Below are 25,813 nucleotides of genomic sequence, written 5' to 3' on the forward strand. Positions count from 1 at the left end.
TGGCATGCCTGCTGGCTACAGCACAGCGCCCTCCAATATCCCCTCTGCCCCAGAGTTTCCCTTGTGCCCTCGAGGAACAAGGACTTCAGCCCAGGGGTGTGCTCCTGGCCTCAACCTTTAACCCTTCCACTCAGGCATCTGGCCAAACCTTCAACCATTGGAGCAAGCTCATTCCCCTTGGAGTAGACTTTGTGGCATGCTTTCGGGTGACTTCCAGCGGGAAAGCTCAGGTGCTTTCCTGGACAGCACCGACGGTGTGCCACTTACGGACGGCGCGCCACCTCTTGTCTCCCTCAAGGCCCCGAGGCTCGGATAGCACCGCACTGCTGTGTCTTGGAAAGAACAGCACGGCTTTTGCCTGAAAGTAACTTTTTGTGTGTGTGGTGAAACTCAAGCATGTGGTTTGTCCTTGGCACGACTTCTGTTGGTCACGGTTTAATACAGAACAGGCTGGAAATCCCCCCAAGTGCGTGATTCTACTTGTTTTTCTAATTCTTGTGTGAACGTTGTGTGTGTGTGTGTGTGTGTGAGAGAGAGAGAGAGAGAGAGAGAGAGAGAGAGAGATACACATGGGGGTGCACTGTGGAGGTCAGGAGAGGGAAGCATCCTGCCTTTCTCATTCTTTTTTTTTTTTTTTAAACAATACAAATGCTTTATTTAATAGTCGCAGGTCATCATGGGCCAAGTGGTGGATACTCAGGACCCAGCAGGAAAGCAGGAAGGTCAACGTAATCTCCGAGCCTCCCTTTCTGACTCCAATAGGGTGAGCACGTCTCCCTCTCGAACGGGACCTTTGACGTTTCGGATGATGGAGCGGCTGGTGTCATCCATAAATTCCACATGTACCTGCGTGCACTGTCCCTGCGAACCGGTCCTGCCCAGCACTTTGGTTACCCTAGCGAGCTTGATGGGCTGCACGCGACTCGTGTCCATGATGGTGGCGAGCAGGCGGCGCCTTTCTCATTCTTAACCTCATTCCTTTGAGACAAGGTCTCCCCCTAAACACGGAGCTTGCATTTCTTTTGCTAGGCTGACAGCCAGCATGCAGTCTTCCCGTCGTGGTCCCCAACAGCAGTGGAGTTACAGGTATGTGAAACCACACACAGCTTGTCACTTGGATCCTGGGACCCAAACTCCAGTCCTCACAGCTTGCACAACAAGCACACTTAGCCACAGGGCCATCTCTCTGGTCTGAGTGCGGCTCTGTTTGAGCTGTCAATGCTCGCACAAAGGTTTCTTAGGAATAAACCGTCAAAGGAGGTAAAAGTTACTTACACATCTTGACTCAAACAAGCCTTCTCTCCCAGCCCCACCACCCTCCTCCAGGGTACCTGCTTCTGCAGGGGAGACTCTGGCGGCATGGGAGTAAGACTGGTGGATCGCCAGAGCAGCTCACAGGTTTGCGGATGGAGCCAGAAAGCTCCTGACCACATGAAGCTCACGGGATCATAGCCCCACTCAGCCCCACTCAGCCCCATAGCCCGCCCCACTCAGCCCCACTCAGCCCCACTCAGCCCCATAGCCCGCCCCACTCAGCCACTTGTACACAGTCAGTCCACGTGGCCACCCTTGCCTGGGGATCCTCCAGGGCTGCCGCAAGTCCAGTCCCACCGTGGCAGCCCCCACATCTTCATGTGCTCTCTGGGGCCACATACCATAAAATTCTTTTGGGGGTGTGGGGTAAACCTCGTGTTATTCAGGCTGGCTTCAAATTTAATATTTCATTGAAGATGACCTTTAACTTGTTGTTGTTATTTTTCAAGACAGGGTTTCTCAGTAGCTATGCCAGGCAATCCTGGGACTTGCTCTGTAGACCAGGCTGGCCTCGGACTCACAGAGATCCACCTGCCTCTGACTCCCGAGTGTACCTGGCTGACCGACTCTTAACTTTTGATCCTCCTGTGTACCAGGGTCATGGGTGTGCCCCACCACACCTGATTCATATGGCTCTGGGAATGGACCTCAATTCACTCCACCGCTGAGCTCCTAGTCTGTATCCCTAAGAGTGCTAGTGCTATTCCTCACGAGGAAAGAGCTAATGCAAAGCAGGAAGGAATAGTTGGTTCCCCTCTCTTGAGCTACACTGATGGGGCGGCATGTTCACTGCTTGTATGAGGGAGCGGTCTCACCAGCTCTGATTATAAAAATCCCTTCCTTCTGTATTCGGTGAACATAGAGCTTGTGATGCCACTAACCAACACTCCTGGGAGGATTCAGAGGATTTTACTATAGCAGTGCCAAATGGGGAAAAGTCCATTTCAGCACAGCCCGTGAAGCCCCAAGGACAATTTCCTCTGAGCCACAGTGATTAGAGAAAGACAGGATCTGATTTGCAGCCTGGCAAACCCTTCATTTTCAAACCAACACTGTATTTCATAACTTTTCACATTCTCAGGTTTCCGGAACTAACTCTTGCTGTACCGATACAACCTGCCACCTGTCCCTGCGAGACAAATCCACCCTGCTCGCTAGCCCGATGCTGTTTGGTTCTGCACATTCTGCACAGGTCTAAGCGGCTCTGATCGCACACACACCCAGGAAGTGCCATCGCCAACCCTCCTGCATAGCACACACTGAAGAGGTCACTAGGCAGTTCCAGATCTGGCTCTGTGGTCCAGTGCTTGCCTAATAGCCAGGTTACAGAAGGTAGTGACAGTAGGAATGGAGGCTCAGGGTCCTCCTCAGCTGCATAGTGAGTTCAAGGCCAACCTGAACTACTTGACCCCCATCTCAAAAAACAAAGCATTCCAGGAGCCGGAGTACAGATGAAGCCAACATAGGGCCAGTCTGTTTTCTCTATCTTACCTGCCCAGGCTTTGAAGAGCCCAGGTCAGCCCCACTCTGCTCTTGCCCTGTCCAGACCCCCTCTCCTTCCTTAAGAACATGATCCAAGCCAGGCGGTGGTGGTGCGCAGCTTTAATCCCAGCACTGGGGAGGCAGAGGCAGGTGGATCTTGTGAGTTGGAGGCCAACCTGGTCTACAAGAGCTAGTTCCAGGACAAGCTCCAAAGCTACAGAGAAACCCAGCCTCAAAAAAACAGCCCAGCACTCAGGAGGCAGAGGCAAGCGAACCTTTGTGAGTTAGAGGCCAGCCTGGACTACAGAGCTAGTTCCCAGGACAGGCTCCAAAGCTACACAGAGAAACCTTGTATCGAAAACAAACAAAGAACACGAGCTGGCGGGTTTGTGGAGTCTCGGTACTTCAGACTTGGCAGCGGGGCCCATTTCCCGCTGAGCCATCTCTCCAGTCCCTAGTGCCTGTTTTTCAAAGCATGCAACCAGGAGCATTTTGATAATAACGTAAGCTATTCTGGGCCACAGTGAAATTTTAGCCCATCTGTCTCCAGAAGGTTCCCTCAAATTTCTTTCCTTGTTACTTTAAAAAACAAATCACTTTCTCTTGAAAGTACAAATCACCAGGGTTTCCTTGTTTCCCTTTCTGCCAAGGACGGTGCATCTGACCGCCCTTTGCCTTCTACAGGGAAAGCGACAAATCTTGAACAACTAGACTTTCTTTCTTAAAGAAAGAAAGAAGGAAAGAAAGAAAGGAAGGAAGGAAGGAAGAAAGAAAGAAAGAAAGAAAGAAAGAAAGAAAGAAAGAAAGAAAGAAAGAAAACTTTCATAAATTAAAAAAATCATGGATTTTGGCTTGGAATGGGACAAAATTTCCAACAACTTCTAAACTGGCCCTAAACACACTTCTGCCACCCCGTACTGTATGTTTATTCAAAACCACACTCTAGGCATTGACAGTTACAGAATCAGAATATTAATCATTTCTGCTTTTCCATCTTCAGGTTACCACAGCCACCCTGGAAGGCTCTGACTGCAGCTCTACTGTCCCGCCTGATGAGGGACTCTGTGTGGCCCCACACTGCACCACTGTGACCTCATTCTAAACCCTTCCCTTCAGTCTACGGGTGGTCACAGGTTTCCTATCAGATACAGCCACGTTTTAAGAAATAAGTCACTTACTGTCAAGCAAATAAGCTTTATGGTATAGCTTTCCTCAGATACATAGAGCTTTTTTTAAGTTTTCATTTTGATCTGAGCGTGGCAGGACATTCCTGCAGTCAGTACTTGGGAGACGTAGGCAGGAGAATCTGGAGCAGGCCAGCCTGGGCTGCATATGGAGAACTTGGATGAGCCATCGTCATCATCCATAATAATAATAAACATAAGGCATATAATGAATGTGATTAGCCACAACACATTGGCCACATCCTGTATACCTTGATTAGAAATGATGGGTTAACTGTCTCCCCACAAGATAATCGGAGCTACGGTAGGAAGCAGAGTCATTGTCTAGGAGAAAGCCCCTTACGGAGTAGATCAAAGTTGCCATCAGATCCAAGATGCACTGCCTTCTCCCACCCTGGTGTGAGGAGCTGGGAAGGACACACATCCTCCATGGGACTCCTGCCAGAGTTGCAGAACCTCAATCCATTCCTGCAAAATAAAGTCATGCAACCCCCCAAGTGAGAGGCACCCCAAAACCTGAGGCTCAGAACCCCTCCCAAGTGTCAAGGTAGTGATCATCAAGGTAGTTGACGGACAAGAAGATATGGGTGCTGTTCCCGACGGGAGAAGCCTAAGGGGAGGCTGTAGTAAGCCCTGAGGGAGTGAGAGCAAACCTAAAGCTTAACAATGAGACTGTCTGGGCCGGTGAGATGGCTCGGTGAGTAAGAGATGGTGCTGTCATCCCTGACATCCTGAGTTCAATCCCCAGGACCGAGATGGTGCTGTCATCCCTGACGACCTGAGTTCAATCCCCAAGACCCACACAGTGACAGCAGAAAGCTTACTCTAGGTAGCAATCCTCTGGCCTCCGCACACACTCTAACCCACACAGTGAATAAGTAAGTAAGTAAGTAAATGTAATCTTAAAAACAAAGCAAAAGGCTGGAGAGATGGCTCAGAGATTAGAAGCACTGGCTGCTCTTTCAGAGGTCCTGAGTTCAATTTCCAGCAACCACATGGTGTCTCACAACCTTGTAATGAGATCTGGTGCTTTCTTCTGGCATGAAGGCAGACCACTGAATACATAATAAATGAAATCTTAAAAAAAAAAAAAGAAGGAAGCAAACTGGGCGCCATGGGCGGGCGCCTCTGTATCAGCTCTGCCTTGAGTTCCTGCCCTGACTTCCCTGGATGAAGGACTACAAGGTGTAAGATGAAATAAATCTTTTTCTCCCCAAGTTGTGCTTGGTCACGGTGTTTTACGACAGCGACAGAAAACTAAGACACAGCTAAAAATCGGCCGAGAAGGCTGTGTGACTCAGGGGTTCCCTGGCTCCAAGGTTTCTGCTGAGGTTAGCTTAGGGTCGGGATGAGGATGTGCGGGGCTCCCTTGTCTTTCTGTAAATCTCAAATCATTTGGGAGAAGACATTCACAGAGGAGCCTCTGTCCTTTGACCCAGCACTCTCCCACACCGGGCAGGGAGCTCAGCTCCTCCATCCAGTTTCCCACATGGTCATTTTTTTGCAGCAAAGAACGAATTTTCCCTTTTTATCTGCTAGTCTGTCTTTTCCTCGCTGTGAAGACACACCTGGATATGTTTCCTCAACAACATTGGACAAAAGCTGAGTTAGAATGGTAAACTTGTCACATTCAGTGAGTTTTCACACCATCCTGTGGTTTAGGGTCCTACATAGCAGTAAAAGTGTGTTCATTTTTCCAGTGTCCAGCTGGTCCATCATCAGCTGACATTTCTAGGCTCGGTTATGCCTTAGGCTGTGGGTGACGGTCAGGTCAGGTTAGCCCACCACTTTGTATTTCACAGGTTTCCGGTCGGCCTTCTAGCCACTTAGGGGTCTAACCTGCACCCGTGGCCCTGCACCCGTGGCCCTGCACCCGTGGCCCTGCACCAGTGGCCCTGCACCCGTGGCCATCATGTCCCAGAAGTCCTGCCTCGTCATACTCAATCTGACATTTGAGGCAGGAGTCTCTTTTCTTTCTTCTTCCTTTCTTTTTTTAAACAAAGCACAGCAGGGCAGTGGTGGTGCGTGCTTTTTTTAAAAAAAAAAATTTGTTTATTTATTATGTATATAATATTCTGTCTGTGTGTATGCCTGCAGGCCAGAAGAGGGCACCAGACTCCGTTACAGGTGGTTGTGAGCCACCATGTGGTTGCTGGGAATTGAACTCAGGACCTTTGGAAGAGCAGGCAATGCTCTTAACCTCTGAGCCATCTCTCCAGCCCCTTCCTTTGTTTTTTTTACAAATGTCTTTGGCAGGAAAGATTCACTTTGGCTTATGGTTTTACAGGCTCCGTCCATCACGGTGGGCTCTGGCTCTGTTGCTGTTCCTGCGTGGTGGCGAGGCAGGGTGTCTCAGCACCGGGAGTATGTGGCAGACAGAAGTCACTTGCCCCACAGACAGGGAGAGAGAGGAGAGAACAGAAGTGAGATATCCCTGCGGGGTCAGTGTGATGGCATCACCTTCCATTTCCGGAGTCAGAGGCAGGCAGATCCCTGTGGGTTTAAGGCCAACCTGATCTACACTGCAAATTCTGGGCTAGCTGGGGCCAGTGAGACTCTCGAACAAACACCCTAAGGAGCACTCTCATTTCTTCCACCTCCCTCTGGGGTCACCTCCTAAAGTTCACACTGTGTGAAAGATTTTTTTTAATTCTATTTTTCAAGGATTAGTTTTCCTTAAAACCAAATAAATCAGGGGCTGGAGAGATGGCTCAGAGGTTAAGAGCACTGCCTCTCTTCCAGAGGTTCTGAGTTCAATTCCCAGCAACCACATGGTGGCTCACAGCCATCTATAAAGGGATCTGGCGCCCTCTCCTGGCAGGACACTGTGTACTTAATAAATAAAATCTTTTTAAAAAGGGGGCAACATCATTTTAAAAAAAAGATTGTTTAAAAAAACCAGATAAATCAGAAGTCCAGAAAGCCAGACACACCTGGGGAGGCCAGGAATTACTCTCTGCTCACCCACAAGGCCATCCAGGTGGCCAGTGACCATCTGAGATTCAGACTCCTCAGGAGTCTCAGTGCCCCATGGATATTCTACATCAGTAGAGTTTAGGTGACCATATTTGCAAAGTCCAGAATTCCACCACCCCCTTCTTTTATTCTCTGAAGCTGCTCCGTCCACTTACCATGACGTAACAGTGCAGCCAAGTAAATATAAGGTAACTGAAAAGAAGTGAGACCCGACTTTGTAGGCATCGTAGTGAAACCACAGCACTGGACCACTCTAGGGGTGGAAAGGGAGGGTTACTGGGGATCAAAGCGTCAATGCTTTCTTTTGGGGTGGGGGTGAGGAAAAAGAAGCAGAATGGTGGAAAAGCCGTGACAGTTGGCAGGGTGGACGGCCTTGCCTTGGGTAGTTGACATCTGGTGGCAGATTAAGGCAGGATCACGTCTGATTAAGGGAGGACCCTGGTAAACAGAAACTCACCATTAGACCTCTGTTTTCCTAGCCAAAGTCTCCGTGTTTAGGACATTGTGACCAGCATTCCTATTTGGGGGGAGCACTTTGGATCTAGCAAACTTCAAGTGTGTTTGTACAGACAGAAGCCATTTTCCTTCGAGCACGCACTGACTCGGCCCAATATCACAGAGCAGGCACTGAGGGTTCTACCACAACCCTGTGGGAAGGTGACTCTCTGCTAGGTGACCACCACGGCGCCCTTGCCTCAAGCACTGCGCTCCCAGGCACAGGTACGAAAAGGCTTTTGCTGCCATCATTTGGAAGGTTTTTCTCTTGACCCTTCTTTTTGACTGGGGCCTTTCCCAGATGCTGAAGGAGTGGGGGTGACCCATGAAGTCCTTGCCAGCTCTGCTGGGGTACGGGGGTCATGGAAAGCAGTTGAGCTTTGGAGCCAGCTCAGAACAACTCATGCTTCACACATGTGAGAAACCCCACATCACCTTGGGTCTAAAGTCCCATAAATCAGCCCCAGCCTGCAAGAAAGGGCCAGCATGGGTCCTGTGTTTTATTATAGAGTGGCTTGTTAAGACGTCAAGGAAATACAGCCCTGGATGGAAATCACTCAGGAAGGATAGAAGACAGAGGAGGTGGGAGGGAGGATGGGGTGCCAGGCTGCTGTTCCAGAGGAACCGGTAGTGATGGACCAGAGGGAGCCCATGGTCAGATTCTTGGGTGGCTGAAAGCGCTGGGCTGGCCGTGGGCTCATCTGTGCTACTGGCATCAGCTATGATTTCTGATGAAGAAGCAAATGTCACCTTCCAAAGCTGAGAAAATGGTACCAGTCCACCCACGAGCTGGCTGCCCAAGCCCAAGCTGGCAGGTACGCTGGGAGAATCTCTGGTTGCCCTGCAAGTGAGCAGCATTGGAAGGGCTGGCCCTGAAATGCCAGCTCCAGTGGAAAGAGAGAAACCATCCTAAACTACAGCACTACAGGAAATAAAGCCACCCTGCCCAGTCGGTGCCTCTAGGCACAGAGCAGGGCATGACCAAGGCTTGCAAACTGACCCCGGAGAAGGAGGCACGTGAGTTGCCAGAGCATGTCGGGAGATCTACAGCTCACTTCAGTCACAGGATACAACATCTGTTTTTACTCAGAAGCCAAGTCGTATTTATTCCAAGTCTGTCAGTAATGGGCTTTCTTTTGCTGGCAAACCAGAATGGCGCCTTGTAAATCTGAAGGCAACACGTTTTCATAACTTATTCCTTCTGAGGACATACTGGAAAATGGAAAAACCTGAATCTCTGCCTCCATGCGTGGTACACTAGTTCCCTGGGGCCTGGAAACAGGTCCCACGTTCCAGGAATGGAACTCTAAGATCCTATGTTTCCCGTCCTTGGACAAATTCAAGATGCCCAAGTTGAGGAAGAATCCTGTTCACCTCACAGGGACGAAAAGGGAGCCAAGCCATGCTCCGCACAACGCCCTTCCCCGTTTTAAGGTTGCTTTTCTATTGCTGTGACACAGGCCATGATCAAGGCAACTTAGGGAAGAAAGTGTTTGATCTGGGCTTGTGGATTCAGAGGGACAGAGTCCATGATGGCCTGAAGACAGGGCATAGCAGCAGGAATAGCCAAGAGCTCACATCTTGATCTGCAAGTGGGAGGCAGAGTGAAAAGACTGGCTCCAGTCTTTGAAAACCTAAAACCTAAAGCCTAAAGCCCAGGGACACACCTCCTCCAACAAGGCCACACCTCCTGATCCTTTCCAAACAGTTCCACCAATAGGACCAAATATTCAAACATATGAACCTATAGGGGAGACAGCATTCTCATCCAAACCATCACACCCTGGTCCTATTCTTTCTCTTCTTCCCTCCCTCCCATCCTCCCTTTCTCCCTCCCTCCCACCCTCCCTTTCTTTATCCTTCCCTCCCTTCTGTGACAGGGTTCTGCTCTGTATCCTAGGCTGGTCTCACACTCACAGCAAACGTGACACCTCAGCTCTGACAGCTGGAATTAGAGGTATACCCCCACACCCGAAGGAGAGTGCTGGGAGCTGAACTTGGCTTCTCTGGAAGGGCAGCAGGTGCTCTTAACCACTGAGCCATCTCACAACCTGAGCCTCCTCAGGAAGACCTGGTGAGATTTCTTTGTCCTTGGACAAAAGCAAACAGATACCTTCCTAGTGTCCAAGGGATGTGGCCAATTTGAGGGGACAATGGTGCTGTTTGTGGTCCTACCTCAAGGACCACTCTTTCTTCTTCTAGAGATGCATGTTCCCAGCTGCTTGGAGGACAAAGGGATAAGATTTCCTCCCAGCTTACCAGTATCCAGGCAGCATGCCTGTGAAAGACATGTGAGGCTTCATGCACACTCAGTTACAAACACTGCTTTCTGGGCAGTGGTGGCACACGCCTTCAATCCCAGCACTTGGGAGGCAGAGGCAGGCTGATCTCTGTGAGTTCAAAGCCAGCTTGGTCTACAGAGAACAAATTCCAGGACAGGCTCCAAAGCTAAAGAGAAACTCTGTCTTGAAACAAACAAACAAACCCTACTGCCTTCTATTGCTCCTGCTTCCTCGCAGTCTTCCAGGTTGGTGAACTTTGTTTTTATTATATTTTACCAACTGTGAGTGGTACTTTTCCACGGGGATGTTTCTGAGTTTTTATTTAGCTGACTTCATCAGTGTCAGCTCACTGGCTTCAGCTGTCAATAATTAAAAGGTCAAGCTTGCTTGCTTCTCTCAAGAATTTACCTTTTTATTACACTGTTCACACATCCTCATAACCAACCTGGGATGTACATTTTAACTGCTGAGCTGTTATGTGCTGTTGGAGCTCACTGGGAAGCTGGCCCTGGAAGCAGGGTTGGTTCCCCACACTTCAAACTCAAACATGTTTATGTCAAATGACCTCCAGGACCCCAGGTCTGAGAATGGGTTCCCCCCACCCCATGACTGTGTGGGGAGAGAATAGCAAAACAGCCCAAGAGTAAAGCAAATGGCCCTGAGAATAGTTGGAAGGTTATCATTTTCCAAGAGAGGATACAATTTTTCAGCCCATGATATAAAAGCTGTGGCCACTATGGAAATCAGTGTGGTAGTTCTGCAGGAAGCTGAGAATAGATCTATTTCAAGATCCAGCTATACCACACTCGGGCATATTCCCAAAGGTCTCTGCATTCTACCACAGAGATCTCTGCTCATCCATGTTCCTTGTTGATCTATTCTTATCATCGGAAACAGCCTCAGTGTTACCAACTGATGGATGGGTAATGAAAATGTGGGGCATTTACACAATGGAATATCATTTCACTGTTAGGAAAAATGAATTATTAATTTTCAGGTAAATATCTGGAGCTATAATCATCTAGGCCCAGAAAGAAAATATTGCATATTTTCTCTCTTTTTTTTTAGATTTATTTATTTATTATGTATACAACATTCTGTCTCATGCTGTGGAGAGTAACCAATAGCCTAGGCAATAACCTGTTTTGGGGAAGAGCTTATGGGATCCCTTTATCCAATGACTTGACAGATGTAGCCCATAACTGGTACTGGATGTTGGGGTATTGTCTCCTTCATTATATAGTAAGTGTTTTTAAATTCCTTTTATATGTATTTTAGGAAGCTTCTATAATACTAAGTTTCTACATGACTGTGAATGACAAGTAGTTATACCCATTGATCCAACGCATCACTCAGCCCTCATCAGAGTAGTGGCTTCTTGCAGTGGACGGCAGCCGTCTTAGTTAAGGTCACTACTGCTATGGGGAAACACTAAGACCAAAGGCGGTTTGGGGAGGAAAGGGGTGCTATTCCACTCGCAGGTCCCTAAATCCGCTCATCATCAAAAGCAGTGAGGATGGAGCTCAAGCAGAGCAGGAACCTGGAGGAGGGAGCCGCTGCAGAGGCCACGGAGGGTGCTGTTCACTGGCTTGTTCCTCAGGGCTTGCTCAACTTGTTTTCTTATAGAACCCAGGACCACCAGCTGAGGGATAGAACTACCTATAATGGGCTGGGCCCTTCCCATCAATCACTAGTTAAGAAAATGGCCTACAGGCTTGCCCACAGCCTGATTGTAGGCCTTTTCTCAGCTGAGGCTCCCTCCCTCTTCTCTATGACTCTAGCTTGTCAGTATGCTGCGACACCAGCCAGCAAAGCGATTCCTTGTCAACTTGACACATCCCAGTTAAACCACAATGTTTCCTCTCTTGTTAATCCCCAAGATCACAAATTAAAAAAGACATCATGATATATAACATTTCACAAACTTACAAGGTTCCACAGCCTTTAAAAATTTGAGCACTTGCCGGGTGGGGATGGCACACACCTTTAATCCCAGCACTTGGGAGGCAGAGGCAGGTGGATCTCTGTGAGTTTGAGGCCAACCTGGTCTACAAGAACTAGTTCCAGGACAGGCTCCAAAGCTACAGAGAAACCCTGCTTCAAAAAAATCAAAAGAAAACAAAGATTTTTAAACACTTATATTCTCTCTTTTAAAATACCTTGTTTAAAATCTCTTTTAAAATATCTAGTCTCTTTTAAAGTACAATGTCTTTTTCTCTCAGCCATGGCTGAGAGAAATAAAAAATAAGTTAAATACTTTCTTACTTAAAGATGGAAGAGCTAGGGTACAGTCAAAATCAAAGTAAAACCAAACTCCAACTCAGTCAGGGTATCTATGGCTGTGAAGACACCATGATCACAGCAACTCTTATAAAAGAAAACATTTAACCGGGGCCTGGCTTGCCATTTCAGAGGTTTCGTTCATTACTGTCATGGCAGGAAGAATGGCAGTATACAGGCAGATGTGGTGCTGCAGAAGGAATTGAGAGTTCTACGTGCAGGTTGGTAGGCAGAAGGAAGAGAAGTGGACCTTGGGCCTGTCTTGAGCTTCTGAGCCCTCAAAGCTCACCCCAGTGACACACTTCCTCCAACAGGGCCACACCTACTCCCATAAGGCCACACCTCCTAATAGTGCTGCTCCCTAGGAACAGTGCCACACCTACTCCCATAAGGCCACACCTCCTAATAGTGCTGCTCCCTAGGAACAGTGCCACACCTACTCCCATAAGGCCACACCTCCTAATAGTGCTGCTCCCTAGGGGCCTGTGTTTTCAAACCACCATACCATCTGTGTAAATAACTCAATGTCCAATGTCTGGGATCCACTCATGACCTGCTGGGATCCCCCAAAGGGCCACTCATGATCTTCTGGGATCCCCCAAAGGGCAACTTGGGTCGTTTCTAGCCCTGTCCTCTGCGGTACACATAGTTTGTTTTCTAGACTCAGGCCTGCTCCATGCCACAGCTGCTACTGTTCTTGGTGGTCCTCTCATGGTACTGGCATCTCCGAAAGGCTGGGTCTTCTGTCGCAACTGGACTTCACTTTTACCAGTAACCATTCCCCGGGCCAAGACTCCACTTCTCTCCGTGAACCTTTCAGTCCTGGGGCTTCAACTGCTCCCGGGACTCACCTTCTCCAGTGGCCTCCCTGTTCTCTCACAGTGCCAAGCTTCAGCTGCTCTCCACGACCCCTTCCTGTCTTAAAAACCAGACCACTTGGGAGATTCAAGATCAGCTGCCCATGCGAGGTACAACCGTCGCCACCTCTGGAACAAAGCTTCTGTGAGGTGACTCTCAGGGAAAACGTCCTAGATTTCACCTCAGTGGGACTGGTCTCTTAATCACAACTCCAGCTAGCCAGCATCAGTTTATCAGAAAAGCAATGGTTTCAATGAATCTTAATTCAAAATAGCAAATGGTCAATGGCCCCGAGAGTCACGAAGTCACTCCCAAACGTCCATCTGGAACTTCTCCAGGCCAGGAAGCAATCTGCCCTGTCTAAATTTGTCTCAACAATTATCATATCTTCCAAGTTTCCATAGAACAGCTTAGCAGTTTTGAACACTCAATGAATGTTCTAGTCCAAAGCTCCAAGGTCCTTCCAGAAAACTTACAGTCAGGTCTGTCACAGCAGTGCCCAGCTCCTGGTACCAATTCTTCTGTTATAGTTACTATTGCTATGGTGAAACACCATGACCGAAAGCAACTGGGAGACAAAAACTGGTTTATTTCAGTTTATACTTCAAGGTAATAGTTCATCATCAAAAGCAATGAAGGGAGGACCTCAAGCAGGGCAGGAACCTGGAGGCAGGAGCTGATGCAGAGGCCAAGGAGGGGTGCTGCTTACTGACTTGATTCCCTGGCTTGATCAGCCTGTTCTCTTATAGAACCAGCCCAGGGATGGCACCACCCACAATGGGCTGGGTCCTCCTCCATCAATCACTAATTAAGAGAATGCCTTACAGGCTTGTCTACATCCTAATCTTAAGGAGGCATTTTCTCAATCAACGCTCTCTCCTCCAATGACTCTAGCTTGTGTCAGGCTGATGTAAAACTTGCCAGCGCACGCGGATACCCACAAACCGAACAACGTGCCGAGAGTGAGAGATCTTGAAGCACTAAGCCCTCACCGGAATGTCTTTATCAAACTCCTCCCCTCAAGATGGAGGGTTATTTGAGGAGGAGGAGGAGGAGGAGGAGGAGGAGGAGGGGGAGGAGGAAAGAAGATTGTGAGAGCCAGAGGTGATAGATGACTCCGAGGAAGCTGTGTGTTTCAGACACAGCAGGGCTGACACCCATGAGCTCACGGCGACAGCACACACAAGACCTGTACAGGCTCAAACCAGGCAAAACCCCAGCGCTGACGAAGGGCGCTGACGAAGCCAAATGGACACAAAGTGCCAGCCCTACCAAGAGTCTGTTTGCAATTGATTCCGGCTGAGAGGGGGAAGAGTTTCTTCAGTGGAGTGACACCTTGTGTATCAACCACACCCTAGAGCAGTCCCCACTCCGGGGGTAGTTAGTCAACGCAAATGAACTCCGTGTCTTTGTGTGTGCTTTGTGGCTGTCATGCTTTGGCCTTTTCTGTCCTTTTGGGTTTTGCTTTGTTTTCTTGGTTTGTTTGTTTTTGTTTTGTTTTGTTTTGTCTTGTCTTGTTTTTTGAGGGAGAAAGAAAAAACATGTGTTAGGTGGGAAGGACCCGGGAGGACTTGGAGGAGGGGTAGGAATATAATCAAAAGATACTATATGAAAAAATTAAAAAATATAATAAAACAAAAGCAGGGAGCCAGAAGTTCAGTTATGGGAAGTGTATCCACAGAGAGAGCTGAGGTAGGAGCTGCAGCTGTCTGTCCTCTTTCTGCCTCCCCTTGTCCCCTTGAGAGCCTCAACCTGATGATCCCGTCTGTCTCTGGCTCTCGTGGCTGCTTGCTTTTACCTGGAAGCCTTCCTGAGGGTCCACTGCTCCTCCTGCCCAGGATCTTCAGCTGCCTGCCTCAGCATGCTTCCCAGCCCATTCTGCTCGATGTTTGTGAGCCCCGATTTGATGATGTGACCTTTTATGTGCTCTCATCCGCTAGATGCAATGAGGGCCGGATCTGATGTGTCGCTGTCTGTCCGTCGTGTCTCTCTAGCTGCTGCTCGCTCTTTATTCCTTGACCTTAAGCTTGCTACGTTCTTAATAAATTCATTCAGATTCCACATAAACTGCTGTAGGCCATTCTCTGGAATGCACACAATGAAGCCCACACAGCACGCAATGCGATGAGTCGGAAAAGGATAAGTTGTCTCCGGAAGTAAGAGTCTCCAAGACCTCTTAAGGGCTCTCCCACCTTAGAAGCCTCCTCCTTCACACCCTCCAGGGTCCTTCCAGCACAGCCTAATGAGTGGAGGTGGCCTCGCCTCTTCCCACCTGAACCTTAAAACCTCTTCAGCAAGAGGCTCTTAGTCCCGAGCACCATCCCGGTGTGACCACCATCCTCCAGAGCCTAGTGATAAGGGGTTCAGAACACCCCTGAGGCTGAGAAACAGAATAACAGTCAAAGAGGATGACGCCAGCACCCTCCAGCCCAGGGCTGCCCTTCCAGTTTACAGGCTCACGGCCTGAACTCCACATGGCCTTTTCCACACAGCTCATAGGTTTTACCTTCCTATGGAAAGTTCATGATTCTTTGGGGCTGGCGTGGCTTGGGTTCACTGAGCTGCTTCACATCTCTGAACGCAGAACTCAGGGACTGGAGTCGGAAGCCCAGAGACTGCTCTCCTGATTTTTCATTTTTATCAGCTGCCAGGGATGGAACCCCAGGCTGTGTACACACTCAAGCGTTCTGTGTTCTGCCATGGAGTTACTGCTGATACACCCCAGACTTGGATCCAGATGTTGACAGTTTGCAGCTGACACTCGGTATTTATGATAAGCTCTCACAAGGAACTATAGCGCACCATGGCCATCTGTGCTCTATGCACTACCAGATAGTCTGTGAGCCGGGCAAGGGGCTAGAGATTGAAACACACAAAGACACACAGACAGAGACACGGGTCATCCTTGAAACAGGAATGCCCCCCTTTATTGTGTACCAGAGCCGCTTATATAGGGATCCTTAACTGATAGCCACGCCCCAGCCAAACGCACCAGAAACTACTCTCCTGCCATCAAGAACTTCTGAGGGTCTTGTGCTCAGAGCAGCTGCAGGCTGTCTCAGAGCAGAGGAAAACAAGATGTTTACCAGAAATTCAGGATCTGGGGGTTCACAGCTCCCAACAGGAACAAGAAACACTCGGTCTCTAAAAACAAAATGCAGTTGTGCAGCCTGGATGTGTGTTACCTAGACCGCGACCTCCCCCAGAAGGAAAGTTCCTCTCTAAATGAATTACTATCATCACTGCCAAGAGATGATGCTGGGGGCATCTAAGATCCACTCCCGCCAGAACATGACCCCTGAGTTCTTTACTGGGCACCATTGGGAAAGTCGCCAAATTCCTCCATTAAGAATCTCCTTGTGTGTGTTTTGAACCTTCAGCGTCTCTTCCTCCCTCATGCTGACAACAAACACAAGCCGCTCACTCTTCCTCTTCAGAAGTAAGCCATATGCTTCAGCTATGCCCACACTCTGCTAGGGCTGACTGGGTGCTCCAGCTTGGCCAGGCCCAATCCCGGTGCCAGAGCTGTACGAAGTGGACATTGGGCAGCTGTGTCCGGGTCCTGAGCTCAGGCCCTGCCCCACCCCACATCTCAGACCACAGAGACTCTGGGAAGCCACAGCCTGTAGACTGGCTTCCTGACCCACTCCTCCACCATGCTCCTTCTGCGGACTTTCCAGTTTCTTCCTTCTGGCCCTGCATAGCCTGCAGCAGTGGGCTTGACTCAGGCTCCGTGCTGCCTTGGGGCATTTTGAACAGGAAACACTCAGCAGACTCTCCACACCCTGGGGTCTGACTCTTGAGCAGTATTCGTCAGGATAGTCCAAAGGTAGAAGTCTACGTCAACAGGCAGCAAACAAACACATGGCATATACGCATAACGGTATAATACGGCATAATATCTAGTCTCGGCATAATATCTAGTCTCAAAGAGGAAGACAGCTCTGACGCACACTACAGCTTGAATGAGGCCTGAAGAAGTCCCTAGGGAACACACTTTCACAGACAGCGGGAAGCAGCTGAGATGGGGACAGAGCCTCAGCCTAGAGGATGATGAGGCCAGGTGGGCGAGATGTCGGGAGAGGTAACAATGAAAGTCCTTCTGTATGTGGTTGTGACTCCTGATGGTCAGATCCTCTTTGTGGCAGGCCCGAGGCTGCAGATGGGCTGAGCCAGTGTGGAGTGACCAGCTCCAGGTTTGACCTGACAGAAGGACAACCTGCTTCCTCCCAGCGGATTGGTGTTATTGTGCAGTCGATCTTAACTGACATCATGGACCAGGAAGAAGTGAGACAAAGACATTCAGGAGGGAAAGCCCTGAGATTCTTTCCCTACTGATGGAAAATGTACACTTAAATAAAAGGCCTTGTCTGTGTGTGTGGGGGGGGGGGACGGTGGGAAAAACCAGCCTATCTATCTGTCTGTCTATCTATCTATCTATCTATCTATCTATCTATCTATCTATCTATCTATCTACCTACCTCAGTTTTTCAAGACCAGGTTTCTCTTCGCAGCCCCGGCTTATCTCCTCACATATGACCCAGGTCTCTTGTGTGTTCTTCCAATCTCCAGGCCCTTGCCTGGCTCGTGAATGGTACAGTGGTACGAGAAATGTACTGAGAGAGTAAAGCAGGCATTACAGAAAACCTGGTAGGGGGTGAGACAAATCGCTTGGTACTGGGGATTGCACACTTACAACAACATGTTCTTTGTTTTGTTTTTTTCAAGACAGAGTTTCTCTGTAGCTTTGAAACGCATCCTAGAACTAGCTCTTGTAGCCCAGGCTGGCCTTGAACTCTCAGAGATCTGCCTGCCTCTGCCTCCTGAGTGCTGGAATTAAAGATGTATGCTACCACTGCCTGGCTCAACAACATGTTCTTTATCAAAGTAAGTCAATACCTCAGCTAAAAGATCGGTTTGTTGTTGTAATACATATATAGCTTGATAAAGATGTTGATTAATTATCACTTGAGCATGGAGAGCCTCAGCTGATTCAGCAACTACTAGATTTAAGGTTTCTGTTGTGGTAGCCATTTGTGTTAGTGATTCTGTTCCAGCCACCGCCCCTCCCACTCCCAGCACAGTGGTCGCAATGACAGTGACTGTAATTTCAAAGTCTCTTTTTGTCCTACCCACCTCTTGTAATTGGGTTTGAGCCATAATGGTAATGGCAGGGAAGTGGGTAGCATTGGCAATGGGTACCCAGATGGCTGCTGGTTCTCTTATTAGGATGGCTGTTTATGAGTATCCCAGCCAGTGGGCTGTTGGGATGCACATCCCAAGAGAGCAACTGAGAGTGTCTCTGACATTGGAAGCATTAGTTACTGGAAAGAATGGGGGTTGGACACAGACTGGGGTGGCCTTCCAGTTAATTTGGTATTTTTGTGTCCCATTTACAGCACTTCTTCCTGTCCATTGACCAGAATACCTTTTTATGGAAGTAGGTAGATCCTGTTAAAAAGACAACCACCCTTTAGGAGTGTCAAAGGACACAAATCAAGACATTTAAAGGAGCCACATCAGTCTCATTTGTCCATGATAGGGACAAATTGAAAACGTATGGGATCTCTGAGAATATGCAGAGTAAGGCAGGAGACATCAAGTGCAGTGAGCCTCCACATGCCAAGCTGGATGTTACAGGCTGTAACCAGATAATCCAGAGGAGAAAGGAGACTGACAATGTTCCCAAGGGATGGGGAGCCCAACGGGAAGTGGACAGTCTGAACACCACTGGACATCGAGGCAAAGGCGGTTGAGATATCACTGGAGGAACTAATGGGTATTTGTAATTTGTGAGCGGGGCAAGAAGCTCCAAGTACAACATGGTTGCACTAGCAAGATTGCCATGAAAGTCTCCCATGGTCATGATATATGATTTTACACAGGGACTGAAGGATATATTTATAGTAAAGCAAACAGCCACAGGCAAAAAAAATGGGGGTAGTTGGTCAAGGGCCCACAAATCTTCCACAGACGCAGAGCAAAGAACAGTATAAAGAACCGTGGCAATATGTCACCCATCCATAACTTCTTCCTTGGGCAAGGTTTCTTGGTCCGTAGCAGGACGAATATCTGAAGGGCATCCATATTGGAGTGGTGGCACTCTGTGGAAAGATGTAAGTATACCCTCGTCCTCGGGTCCATAGGGGCTGGGAGTTGCCACTGGAGGAATTTAGGATCCCTCCACCTTACCAGTGAGTGCCAGGGGAGTGTTCCATGGCAGGCAAGCCCAGTGTTGGCAGGTTGAGCTTAATTCCTCATCATCAAAGCACAGGAAACTAATGTGGGAAAGGACCTCCACCAGAGCAAGGTTAGGATCTTTTTGCCTCTGGTGATATCATTTGGGCCAAGAGCTCTTCCCACTTACGGAGTGTCTCCGCCTGTATCTCCCATGTGTCTCTGCTGCACTCACAATGGATTTCCGCAGCTGCTTGGTTGTTGCTGAGTTTTAAGACTTAGCATTGGAGTCCCGAGAGCTTGGAGGCAGCGTCTGTGCTGCACCCTCCCTTGTGTTGGTTGTAAAGAAGGAAGCTGAACTATGAGGGATCCACAAGCCAATTTGAGGCCATGGCCAATGTCAGCCGAGGATAACATGGGGGCATCTTTGACGACAGAAGAGGCAAACTTCATGCCGCCATCATTTCCCTAAAACTTTGCAATCCGATTGGTATCATTGGGCAATTTATCCATGCTGTAAATGTCTCCACTCTCCTAGTGGAGTGGCTTCATGTGGTTTAAATTAAGGTACAACTGGGCCACTTCCCAGTTAATCCCATTAACACAGATAGCTCTTGCGAACAACTAACTTCCTGAGGGTTCCCCAAGCCACAGGGAGGTGTTGAGTTACAGAATCAGAGAGTCTGAAAAAGGAAATTGCTTTGATGGTTTTTAGAATTTCAAAATAATTACTTGAACTCGAAATGACTGTTCCTGGCATTCATCCAAATGGCATTTCCTAAACACACAGGTCCTAGGTAACAAAAGGAGTCAGCCATGGCCCTGGACGTCAGGATCTAATGGGGAGGTGCTGATGAGACTCGTTTCCAGCAGCGCAGCAGGCTGGACACTGGAGATGGCTCCAAGTGGATACACAAACATGCTTGCTTTTCAGACATCAACTCACACTATAGTCTGGGCTATCATGGTTTGAATGAGAATGGTCCCAAGTGGCTCATACATCTTAATGCTTGGGTCCCAGTTCACAGAACTGTTTGTGAAGGATTAGGTGTGGCCTCAGAGGAGGAGTGTCATTGGGGGTGTGCTTTAAGGTTTCAAAAAAAAAAAAAAAGGTCCCTAGCATGGTCTACAGAGCAAGTTCCAGGACAGCCAGGGTAGTTACACAGAGAAACCCTGCCTCAAAAATAAAACAGAACAAGCCGGCCCCTCATGTTACAGAGTCCTAGGTTCCGAGTTCCCAGATACATGGCTCACGATCACCTGTAACATACAACTGAATAAATGAACAAATCTTGCAGGCTGAAAACCTTTAAGAAAACTTTTTAAAGATTTATTTATTTATTATGTATACAACATTCTGCCTCCATGTATGCCCGCCCGCCAGAGGAGGGTGTCAGATCTCATTACAGATGGTTGTGAGCCACCATGTGGTTGCTTCGAATTGAACTCAGGACCTCTGGAAGAGCAGCCAGTGCTCTTAACCACTGAGCCATCTCTCCAGCCCTTTAATAAGTATTTTTATGTGGATGTATGTCACCACATTTATGCCCGGTACCCTCCAAGGCCAGGGAGGGCATCCATCCCGAGACCGGAGGGACAGATGGGTGTAGCTGCCCTGCAGCTGCTGTGACTCTAGTTGTAGGAATTCAGTGCCCTCTCTGGTCTCTGTGGGTGCCAGGCATACATACATACATCCACACAGGCAAAATAATCATGTTTACAATAAAAATAAATAAAACCTTTTCGTTTTTGTTGTTGTATAGCTCTGGCAGCCCTGAAACTCATGTAGACCAGGCTGGCCTCGAACCAGAGATCCTCTTGCCTCTGCCTTCTGAATACTGGGATTAAAGATGTACACTACCACCTAAAGTAGATAAATCTTTAATAAATAAAACAAATGCAAAGCTTCTATATAGCAAAGGAAGACTGAAGAGACAAGCTTCAGAATGGGAGAAAAATCTCCAAAAGATGTGGTGGGTTGAATAAAAATGGCCCTCATAGGCCTATACCAGCACTATTAGGAGGCATGGCCTTGTTGGAGGAAGTGTGTCACTATGGGGTGGGTTTTGAAGTCTCAGATGCTCAAGCCAGGCCAGTGGCAGTCTCTTCCTGCTGTCTATGGATCCAGATGTAGAACTCTTAGCTACTACTTCGGCACCATGTCTGTCTGTATGCGGCCATGCTTCCTGCACTGACAATAATGGAGTAAATCTCAGAAACTGAAAACCAGCTACAATGAAATATTTTCCTTTTAAGAGTTGTCATGGTCATGGAGCTTCTTCATAGCAATAGAAACCCTGAGACAGATATTCATTTGACAGAGGACTAATATCTAGAATATATACATAGAATTTAATAAAGTACAAACGAACCCCCCCAATAATCCAATCAATAATTAAATAAGGGAGTTGGACAGAGTTCTCTAAGGAGCAAGCAGAAGTAGTCAATGAATATATATTCTATCTCACCCCAGACAGATCAGCTACCAAGAAATAAACCCCACAGATGCTGGTGAGGAGAGAGGCTGGGCGAAGAACCCCCATACTCTGTTGGTGGAGCAGAAAGCAGTGTGGACATCATGAAGCTCTGTATGTCAGCTCCTCAACACACTAGAAATGAGCCATTTTCCAACCCAGCTAGACCTTCCCGAAGGAATCTAAGTCAACAGGCACCAGCGGTATCAGCACGTCCATTAATATAGCAGGTTGCTAGGTGTCCATCAGCAGATGAGACTGTTCATTCTTCGTCTGCCTGCCATTTTTTGTCAGCATAGCGATGCCTTCCCTGGCATTGGAGACTACTTATCCCGGATTTCAGCGCATACAGAAGACCAGGTGACACACCCAGCCTCGAGTGACTGAACCACCAGCCATTGTTGGGCTGCGGCCTGTAAGTCATTCCAACACACACACACACACACACACACACACACACACACACACACACACACTCTGTAAGTTTGGGGAGGTGTAGCCTTGTTGGAGCAGGTGTGTCCCTGCAGAGGTGGCCTTTGAGCTCTTATATGTGCCGAAGTCATGGGATACAGACCACTGCTGCCTGTGGGAGCAGCTGTCAGAACCGTTAGTTTCTCCTCCAGCACCATGTCTGCTCATAAGCCACCACGTTCCTGTCACGACGATGATGGACTAAATCTCTAAAACCTCAAGTAAATTTTTTTTATAAGAGTTGCCGTGGTCATGGTGTCTCTTCACAGCAATAGAAACTCTGAGACAGCCTGGAATCGGAGACTTCTTGTATTTTCCTTTATTTTCTCTATGCCCAGGAAGAGGCCTCTTCGCTTACTTGCAATCAGACGCTTAAATGCATCAGAAACGGAAACAATGACCAAGCAACTTAAACTAAATGAGTAATTTGGGATGTATCATTTCTCACCGAGTATGGTGGTATATGCCTTTAATCCCAGCATTCAAGAGGCAGAGGCAGGCATTCCATGTCAGCCTGGCCAACAGAGAGAGTTCCAGGACAGCCAGGGCTACACAGAGAAACCTTGTCTTGAAGAATTTAAAAAAAGAACAAAACAAACTTAAAACAAATCATTTCTCAGCATCTTCAATTATACTCTAAAGCAATAGTTTTACATTTTATTATAAAACTTTGATAAAAATATTGAATTTTGTGCTAATTAGAGTTGGATGTGGTAGTGGCTATCTATAACAGCAGGGGGGCTGGGGCAAGGGTGTGTGTGTGTGTGTGTGTGTATGTGTGTGTGTGTGTGTGTGTGTTTGAGGCCATACTTACTGGTCTACAATGAGACCCAGTCTCAAAACAAAACAAAAAACCCTCATCTCAGCACATTAGTGTTCCAAGTAATATCAGCAAATCCTGCTTTCTTAGCAGCAGCTAACACTTCTGCAGGACACTGCTCTCTACACCAAGCAACCCCAAGTCTCCCTCCAGGTCTGCCTCTTCCAGCTGGTGAGAGCTTGCTGCAGGAGACCACCCAGCAGTGCACGCATCCGCACACCCCTTTCCTTCTGAGGGGGGAGGGGGAGAGGAGGATGATGGGTGGTGGTGGTTGTTGGATGGAATGAGGGACAAACGCGTGCCAGGTGTCAGCTACCAGAGCCCCATGACAAAGCCCTCAGGAAATCCTTCAACCCTGTGCCCCAGAGTTTCTCCCATCTTCCTCAGTTTAGTGAAGAACCCACAGTAGCTCCTACTCCACAGGGCTGGTCACAGCTCCTAGCTCGATCAATTAACCCTCAAGCAGCATCAAAGCCGACCAGCAGACCACCTGGAACAAGGCAGTAGATGCTACTGAAGCTGTACAGGCCCTGAACCAGTCAGGTCCCTCACCTGAGATGGAAGCCCTCACTAGAAGTTGGCATGGTGGTACATGGTAATCCTAGCACTAGGGAAGTGTAGGCAAGATGATCAGGCTTAAAGCCAGCCCCAGCTACATAGCAAGTTCCAGGCCTATCCCAAAAATAAACAAAAGCCCTAACCAGGACTGGGTCTTCTTGCCCACAGGGATGTAATGGATCTAACACTGAAAACGAAAACCCACATGACCGTAGCCCACAAAACTAAAATACTTGCATCACCTGTTTGAGGTCAACGTGAGCAACGGAAGGAAAAGCTCTGACAGGAAGTAAACAGGAGCTGGAGGAACCGTGTGGTGGCAGGGCACTTGTCCTGCAGCATGAGCGAGCGCACGGTGTCACCCCAACTCTCAACAGTGAGTGAATTAGTGGGCATACTAACCAGCAGTGCTCCATGCTTTGACCCAAAGTTGGCTTGCTTAGCAAACACCAAAAACCGTACTGTGTGTGCGTGCGCAGGTGAGCACTACTTGTGCAGATGTGCCGTGGCACAAGTGTGGAGGAGGAAGAACAAAACAACTTTTAAGAGTCCAGCCTCAGAGGTGGAGAGATGGCTCAGAGGTTAAGAGCACTGGCTGCTCTTTCATAGGTTCTGAGTTCAATTCCCAGCAGCCGCAGGGTGGCTCACCACCATCTGTAATAGGATCTGATGCCCTCTTCTGGCACACAGAGCACTCACACATTTAAAAAAAACCCTGAAAATTAAAAAAAGAGAGAGTCCAATCTCAGCCGAGTGATGGTGGCACATGCCTTTGATCACTGTTTACATAGTGAGATCCAGGACAGCCAGGGCCACACAAATAAATCCCGTCTCAAAAAAACCCTAGAGTCCAATCCTAGCTCATTAAGAGTGAGCTCAGATGGTCAGGCTTGGAGGCAAGGACCTTTATCTTCTGAGCCATTAGTCCACAGGATTTTCTCCTTTCCCATAGCAGGGTTTCTCTGCAGCCCTGGCTATCCTGGAACACTCTGTAGACTGGCCTAAACGCCAGAGATCCACCTGCCTCTGCCTCCTGAGTGCTGGGGCTAAAGGTGTGTATCACATCTGGCCACAAAAACTTTAATAGAATGTTACAGTTATTCAACCTGTTACTTCCGGTAACTTCCTTTAGCCAGGATTTTAAATGGGGGAAGACACTACCCTATCTTCCTGAACAGAATCAGGTTAACAGCAAACATGAGGCACAGAATGAAGGATGGGAACTCTCCTTTTCCATTCCTCGTGCAGGCACACCCTAAAATCCCAGCACTAGCTAAGGGTGGGGGTTTAGCGCCCTCCTGCTGTGAGTCAAAAGCTAGATAGTAATATTCAAAAAGTCCTAGGGGCTACTTCCATTCACATACAGGCCCTCTTTATTCCTCCCACTGTGTAACTACTTCTGGCCTTCCTGAGCCCCTCCTACAAATTCAAGAGGTTTAGATGAGCAGACACTGTGCCCCAGGAAAGCAGGCCCAGACTAGGTTTCCAGATGGGAAAGCCCAGACCCCATCAACTCTCAAGCTCCTTGGCTCCGGGGAGCCTGAGACTTAAGCATGAACAGCCGTACGTTAGGACAGGGATAGAAATGCAGGAAGCTCAGATAGGCTGAGTGCGGCAAGAGCTTCAAGTTAGAGACTGAACCTCACTCTGCGTATCAGAAAGGCTGGGGATGGCCACAGACCACCCAGCACTACAGAAGTATCCGCTAGGAAACACTACCGCAGCTCAGCACCTCCTCTTTCCGGCATACAGATGGCGCGCCAGTGAGCAGGTATCAGAACAGCCACAGCTCCACCAATGCTGGACGGAAGCCAACATCGTGGATAAAACCCTATAACTAGGCAGCATCCCTTCCTAGCACCTGGGGTGTCAGCCCTCCCGAACCCTCAAACCTTGCTTTACTTATCATTTCCTTTGCTCAATTTAATAGGCGGAGCTGGAGCGGTGGCTCACATACACCTCTAACTCCAATTCCAAGGGACCCAATGCCCTCTTCTGGCCTCTGTGGGCATCAACCAGTCAGCCAAAACACCCATACTCATGGAAAAACAAAAACCACAATATCAACATCTGGAGACCTGTCTGAACTGTGTTCACTGAGCAGCTGGTAGCAGACGTCCCAAGAAACCTGTCCTCCAGTATCGGCCCGGGTGGCAGAGCTTTCCTACACCCTGATTGCAACCCTAAATCCTGACACAGCAAGGTCAGGATTTCTCACTGCCCGCTGGAACTGATCGGTGATTCAAGCCAGCAAACACAACACAACTTTGTGTGAGGCGGTGACATGGTTTGTGCACATACAAGGTGGTACATGGGTCACCATCAGAAGACTCTCAGCATGCCTGGCTACGTTAGCCACTGTCTTACTGGAGTAATCGCCCTTACTTCTCAAAGCCATGCTAACATGAAGCAGGCATTGTGAAAGAGAAGAACTTGGGCTAG

General features: G+C 48.4%; 1 pseudogene; it reads right to left on the minus strand.

The window, feature by feature from the left end:
• Nucleotides 1-693: 693 nt before the first annotated feature.
• Nucleotides 694-940, minus strand: LOC146890526 (small ribosomal subunit protein eS28 pseudogene; annotated as a pseudogene).
• Nucleotides 941-25,813: the final 24,873 nt, after the last annotated feature.

The sequence above is a fragment of the Myodes glareolus genome, chromosome 23 (genome assembly GCF_982192425.1).
Source record: "Myodes glareolus chromosome 23, mMyoGla1.1, whole genome shotgun sequence".
Lineage (NCBI taxonomy): Eukaryota > Metazoa > Chordata > Mammalia > Rodentia > Cricetidae > Myodes > Myodes glareolus.